Raw genomic sequence first — 7,542 nt, 5'->3', positions numbered from 1 at the left:
GTGGGGCATGGTTTCTGTAGCTCTGGGTATGTCCAGACATGCATAATTTGAGCAGTGAGCCCCCTGTGGAAATGCATGTTGTTCAGACATACAGCTCCTTAATAGAAGTCTTCCCATTTGCTGCCAAAGCTGCCTGTGTGTAGCACTGATTGAATGGCTCCGCTTCCCTGTGGTATCCTGAGGTCACTTCCGCCTTCCTTTCTGAAGCAGCTTTTCAGCTTCTGAAAAACCAAACCTTGTGGTAGGGTTCTTGGTTGGTTTTTGTTTGGAAAGGTGAGAAACGATAGTTCAACTGAACAAAAGCGCAGGCAGAGATTTACAGACATTAAAGAAGGCAGACATCATACCTGAAACGTGGTGAGGCAATCAACTGAATCACAAATTCATTTACTTGTGAGTATGTCTGTCATTGGAGTTCTGAATATGGGAGGATGCTCCCCAAGCAAATATGCATTGCAACCTCTGGTTTTTGGAACAGCATGGGACTCCTCCAAGTTCACTCAGTATTTTTCCTACGATGATAACACCCTATCCCGAAATGGGTTACAATGATATGTAAAAACAGCATTATTTTGCCTACATTTCATTGTGTTTTCTACAAAATGATGACAGATTTCGATACTGTAAAACTACAACATTTAAATATCATGGATTCCTATCAAAATTCCATTCAAGATCTGGAACGTTCTTAGCTGAAATGGATTTTCCCCTTGGGTGAGGAACAGATATGTATACTTCACCAGTTCCTAGGCATTAGAGGGAGCATTTAGAGAGTTAGTCTTCACCTACTAGATGCTAAACAAGTTCCTAACAATATGGTTTTGCTACTTGACCAGTGGAATGGGGGAAACATCCTGATACAGAGAAATTTGACAATATAAAGTACCTACAGGTTTATTATGTCAGACCTGGTTCACGCACACATGCACGTCAACTGATATCTCAGCACTTGATTAGTCAGTACTAGATGAACCACAGCTGATCCACTGCAAAACAGTATTTTTGAAGTAATGTGAATTAATCAAAAATTCTGGTCTGTGTTGCTTAATCTGCAATGTCCCATTCACACATACATGTCACCCCTTAATGCTACGATCAGACAAATTATGTATTTTGTACAGGTTGAAAGTAGGTCCTGCAATATGTTGCAAAAATAAAGTTTATATAGTACATGTTACTGCAAATGAAATCAGTCTAAATAGACCTAAACATCCGATGCCTAGGACTGGTGCTCTTTCCAGGTACCAAGTTCCAAATCCCATAAATCTTAGTTATTGCCCCCTAAGACCTATTCTTGCCCCAGAATCAAAGGTGACCTCTGCTTTGATTTTCTGCCCTTAGATGTTCAGGCTTTCAATCACATGCAACATAAAATGTGGAACAAACATCATTGCAAGTAATGGGGTGGGGCAGCTGAGTGGCTACAGTAATATGTTAAATGCTTTCCTTAGTGGCTTCTTTGTGGGTTAGGTCACAAGAGAGGAAGGGGAAAAAAGAAGCATGGGAAGGAAGAACAGCTCCCCCCCCCTCCACACACAAACACCCAAGCCAAAGCAGATTTAAAACACACATACATTTCGGGTTGCCTCTTTTCAAAAAATCAAACAAATAACTCTCATCTGAAGAAGTGTTATAAATTGGTGGACTTTGCCGAGTATACACATCTCGATTGTGCTGATCAAAGGCTCTTCCTGTGAGAAACAAATCACTTATCAGACTAATACAAAATAAGGAAACATTTTGGTTCAACCGAATCTCAGCTCTATAACAGCTGCAATAAGAGACTGAACATTTCTAGGTGGCTGTACTTGGCCAACCCTATTCAAAGTTAGGGTCAGACTTTCCTTATCAATCCCAGTGTGATGTTAAATGCTGCATTTATTTACACTTTTGCTTGAGTTATCCATATTTTTAGGAAACCAATAAGCGTATGATTTTTTTCTTTTTCTAGCTTGGCATTTTCCTTCCAGATGTTTTTACTCTCCCACTCCCTTATTCATATCCGCTTCTAAATTCTGAAATTCTTTCATTGTCATTTCACAGAATTTTGTTCATTATTTGTCCATTTTTTAAAATTAATTTGGGCCTATTTTCCCCATCTTTTCCCATGAATAAGGATGGAAGTGTGAATTTCTTCAATGGAGAGTATTTATTTTGGATGTTCTGACACTCACCTATGGTGCCTGAAGACATTTTGGCAGAAAGTAGTATGTTATCTACTAAAGGCATTGAATGGAAGTTGGATCCAAACCTACAACTTACGATGCCACACAAAAGAAACCATGGGCTGCTTGTTTAGCTGTTTCATAGTTATCAACGTGGAAAAAAGCTATCTACAAAAGTGACTCTGGTGGTTGAGAAGGTAGGAAGAGATCGTACGTATTGTAATGCTATGACTCATTTAGAGAACAATCCTATGTCCTCTAGACAGCGTTGGGTGAGTTAGGATTTTTCGGTTTCCCAGCTCCGAGTTCGTAGACAGTGCTACGAGCTGGTAGCTGGGAAACTGTTGTCCCCTCCCTTCCAGGGCGGAGAGAACCATGGCAGCTGCTCCTCCATGCATGTCCATCCTCATAACATGGAGCACGGACACGGCAAAAGGAGGGTGTTCCCAGGGGCAGGGAGGGGAGGATACCGCAGAAGCTGTTGTAGATATCTTCCTATGTGGCCTTCAGATCTCTTCCTGCCCCCTCCCCAAAGCTGTGCTTAGATGCCCAAAATCAGGTGTCTAAGAAAAACTGTGGGGTAGCTAGAGCCCCTTAGCAGTGACAGATTTTACTTTCTTGGGCTCCAAGATCACCGCAGATGGTGACTGTAGCCATGAAATTAAAAGACGCTTGCTCCTTGGGAGGAAAGCTATGGCAAACCTAGACAGCATAGTAAGAAGCAGAGACATCACCTTGCCGACAAAGGTCCGTCTAATCAAAGCTATGGTTTTCCCAGTAGTAATGTATGGCTGTGAGAGCTGGACTATAAGGAAGGCTGAGCGCCGAAGAATTGATGCTTTCGAACTGTGGTGCTGGAGAAGACTCTTACGAGTCCCCTGGACTGCAAGGAGGTCAAATCAGTCAATCCTAAAGGAAAACAACCCTGAGTGCTCATTGGAAGGACAGATACTGAAGCTGAAGCTCAAATATTTTGGCCACCTAATGCGAAGAGAAAACTCTCTGGAAAAGACCCTGATGCTGGGAAAGACTGAAGGCAAAAGGAGAAGGGGACGACAGAGGATGAGATGGCTAGATAGCATCACTGATGCAATGAATATGAACTTGAGCACACTCTGGGAGAGAGCGGAGGACAGGAAGGCCTGGCGTGCTATGGTCCATGGGGTCACAAAGAGTCGGACACGACTGAACGACTGAACAACAACAACAACAAGCCAGAGCCCAGAAGGAGCCCTCTCTTCCGTGCTTCAGCCACCCTTCAGAGAAAGTTGGAGGTGACCATCTCTCTCAATAGGAGTATGCCCTTAAGTTATGAAATGTGTAGGTACCTTGTTGGGTGTGGAAAGGCCATACCCCTCAAGAGGTCTAGAGGATGAACTTTCAGAGTGGGTCAAAGACTGTGAGAATCTACCAGGGCTTGATGTCTCCTCCTTCTCCTGGGCTCCTGCAGCATTGAGACTGGCCCACTTTGGGTGGCCACAGATGGTGATGTTGGCCCATTCTGATAAGTTGGGCATCCATTGCTCCTCTGCAGTCCATTCTGACTGCCTTGATGCATTGCAGGTGGGAGTGGGTGAAGGTGGCTGGAAGTGGCAAGTGAACGTTGAAGGGGAAGATAACAAGAAGTGAGGCAGAGAGGTGGGGGAGTGAAAGAAGGAGGCAAGAAAGAGATAGAAATGGAAAAGGACAGATGGAAAAGGACAGAGATGACGTGACTCTAAAACTTGGAAGAGACAGAGAAGGGGAAAGGTGGCAAGTAGCTGAGAGTGTGTGTGGAGAAAGGACAAGGGGAGAAGAAGAACTAAGAGGTTCACTTACCTGGTGGCAAGCCACTCCCAGTCCATTTACCAATTATCTGTGGTAGTCCAGGGAAAGTGAAGCCAGGGGTTCACTTTGATCAGCCCCTTTTTGTGGAGGAAGAAGCTATCCCCAAAAGGAGAAAGACTGTTCTCCTGGGAAATCCCTGAACCCCCAAGCCTGTATAGTCAAGGGTGGAAGTGGTGGATGGTGGGAAGAGGCCCCCTTCTAGAGGAGAAACACTGAGGCAGAGTTCAGGAGAAAAAGTTAATTACTTGTGGTCTGCGTCAAAATGGTGAAACCTTATGGGCGGTGCCTAGTCCCTTTATGGATAGGACTCAAAGGGGATCCATTCCCTGATCAATGTTGTTAAACAAAGAGAAGGTGGGAACCAAAGACTCTTTACTCATTGGAAGGATTCAAGGCCAGTGTTGCCAGCCTGCCACTAGGCTGAACTTTAAATAAAAGCTTCTGCTAAAATGCATTTTGAGCTTCAGGGCTTTTATAGAACCCATGGATGAAGGCAGAAGTGATATGCCCCTCCCTAATGTCCAGCACACAAAGCCGATTTGCAGAGGTAATGGACAAAGAAATCTGAAAAGTGGAATATCTACTGTTTGATGGCTCCTGCAGTCAACAGGCCATGGGACAGGGAAGGAAAGAACGCCATGGAGGTATGATGAGGATGACCACTTAAAACTTTAAAAAAGATTATGTTCTCAGTGGACCTACAGAACATTATACATTGTCACCGATATATGAAAGGTATCTGTGAAAAACCTAGCTGTACTTAGGACACAGTCCTATATATGTTTGGACAGAAAAAGTCCTACAACTCCCAGCATTCCCTAGTCAGCCATGGTGGCTGGGGAATGCTGGGAGTTATGGGACTTTTTTCTGTCTAAACATGCATAGGACCGGGCCTTTAATTACTTAGTGTCAGGTTACACCACTCACTAATCAAACTCTCTTCTTCATGTATTAACAATGGATAACGGCAAGATGACTAAGAATGCCAGCTGGAGCCTTTTTTGTCTTTTAAAAAGTACTGTTTCCTCTCTCCCCCCCGCCCCCCCTTAACCTGCCATTGCAGGTGCTGCATAGTTGTAGGAAAATACAAAGCAGAAGGTTCTTAATCTCACATTATTAGATGCACACTCATTAATTTGTTATAAAAGAAATACTTGAAGAATGACTGGCTTGTTGTGCAAGGCAGTACAAGTGTCTACAAGGGAAGGTTCTTGCTACAGAAATAAAAGGTGAGCCTTCGGGCTGCTTGGTTGTGCCATAAGATGTGGGCACTCAGATACTCTGGATACCTTCCAACCTACCTGCCAAGTTTGAGGCATGTTTGGGGTAATTCTCTGACTAACTGAGTTCAAGTTATATACTAATGTTTCTGTAGGTCTCCGACAGCCTATGCCTTTCTTACCCCCGCTTCTTTGTTGCTATAGCACATCTTGGATGGTCCTATAAACATGCCACAGAATAACATAAATTGGCAGCTGTCAGTTGCACTTCTATATTTATCTCCAAATATTGTGTAAAGTCTCTGTTAAGATACAGGCTTGGATCTAGAATATTGTAAGTGGAGGGAGAAAATGTATGAATGCTGTTCCAGGAACATGTGCAAACCGGCAGAAGACTTCTCACAGTGCAGCACAGCACAATGTAGGCAGTTGCGCTACAGCGTGAGAAACAAGGACAATAGATACAGGTTGTGTCACGTAGAAACTTGCCTTCCCCAACCTGCTGCTCTCCAGATGTGTTGGCCTACAGCTCCTAGCATCCCGCAGTAGGAAGGGAAGTAGCTCAGTGGTACAGCACCTGCTTGGCATGCAGGAGGTCCCAGGTTCTATCCCAGGTATTTCCAGGTAGGGCAGAAAAGACTCCTGCCTGAAATCCTGGAGAGCTGCTGCTGCCAGTCAGTGTTGACAATACTGGGCTAGATGGACCAGTGGTCTGAGTCTGTATAAGACAACATCCTATGTTCCCCAGCCAGCATGTCACTGAGCACATGTGTTTATCTTCCCCACAGGTTGGGGAAGGCTGATATAAACTCTAGTAGGCCATAAAAAGGTCTTGTATAATCCCTTACCCACATGGAAGAACTTATGTGCATCGTGAGTCATTTTTCTCATGCTTCCTCTAGGTCAGAAGTCTCCCTTGGATGAATGGAAGAGGCTTTCCAGTAGTGGACGGGCACATTTGGATCCAAGTCATGGTGTTTACATCGAGTCTTTTTAGGGAAGACAAGGAAGGAACAAAGTCAGTTCTAGACTGTATCCCTCTCCCCACCCCCATTTTAACCAGAAGGTTTTCCTGGCCATTTTTTACCATTCTTTGCTCTTCCTCTGCCCACTTCTTTTTTTCTTTTCTTTTTTTGGGTGGCTCATACCTTCCAATGCTCCATACAGTTAAAACTCACCATCTTACATTAATTCTGTTTTTCCTGCTGCTGCTACTCCTACTACTGGGTGGCCTTAGAGTGTTATCTCTCAGCTTCTGTTCCCAAATGTGTAATAAGGGGGGTGGGGAGGAGAAGAAGAAGAAATAGCAGCTACCTGGTTGGAAGGATCACTGTGGCAGCATATACGAAGCACTTCGACATATGTAAATATGAAGTCACATTATTTTCTTCCTCGTTCCATTGGCTAGTGACCTGGTGTGGGGGCGTCTCCGTGCCTTTCCCTTTGGCATGTTGCCACATGGCCCCGTTCCCTTGCTCGAGCCATCTGGATTTGATTGAGTACACGCTCCTTTTTTCTACTGGCATGATGCCTCTTGATTGGTTGCACTCTCCGCTTGTGGAATAATCCACAATAATCCAAGGATGTGGGATAAAGTAATCAGTGGATGTGGGCTCATAAGTCTGGGTGCAAATGACTCTGCTGCAGTGCAGAGAATTGGACTGGATCTCCTAGTGCTCCAGCTCTGTGGTTTGATACAAATATAGCGTATTTTATTTTCTTGAAGTAGCAAAAGAAGTCAGACATATTCCTTTTGGGATTGTCTTTAAAGTCTGTGGCCAGCAGAGGTCAGACCTGCATTACAGACCATGCAGTTTCATTGGCTTTTGAAGGAGGAACATCTTGAAGGAAGCAGTAGACCCAACTCCATCCGAAAACAGCACTATCTGTCTATGGTGTTGTTACTTGCTACACAGGCTGAATAAAATGGGTTCCACTTAGTGGATTGATGTTCACAATCTCTGCTGTCAAAACTGAGCTGGTGCTTTTAAAGCTGCATTTCAAATGAGATGTTTTTCTATGTTTTGCATAAATTTAAACTTTTCCATTAGTTAAAAAAAAAGTGTTATCTGCAAGGTTACAAAATGTGTTTACTTACAAATTTGGAAATAACAGCCGTGTCGATGCAATGAATTTGTCATCTGCTCATGACTAGCAGATGGTCCTCCTCCTTTATAAGTAAACTCCATGACTCACATTCAGCTTGCAAATCAAAGCTTGCACTCCACTGGAAGGGAGAGGTGGACATCTATGCTGCCAGCCCATATTATGTATTTGTCATGCACTGATAATTTCTCCTTATATTTTCTGAAGGGTTATTTATTATAGTT

At 43.8% G+C, this 7,542-nt stretch overlaps 1 long non-coding RNA gene across 1 annotated transcript; it reads right to left on the bottom strand.

Annotated features, from left to right (window-relative positions):
- Positions 1-574: 574 nt before the first annotated feature.
- LOC146349953 (uncharacterized) lies at positions 575-6,552 on the bottom strand. Its single transcript, XR_014788824.1, has 3 exons — positions 6,391-6,552; positions 6,061-6,201; positions 575-1,691 (listed from the first exon to the last, which is right to left on the bottom strand). It is a non-coding gene; the product is annotated as an uncharacterized LOC146349953 (long non-coding RNA).
- Positions 6,553-7,542: the final 990 nt, after the last annotated feature.

This window comes from Heloderma suspectum, chromosome 3 (assembly GCF_057233095.1).
Source record: "Heloderma suspectum isolate Gila_16-S chromosome 3, 16-S_ref, whole genome shotgun sequence".
Taxonomy (NCBI): Eukaryota; Metazoa; Chordata; class Lepidosauria; order Squamata; family Helodermatidae; genus Heloderma; species Heloderma suspectum.
The sequence above is the reverse complement of the archived record's forward strand: the minus strand, read 5'-3'. Positions and strand labels throughout refer to the sequence as shown.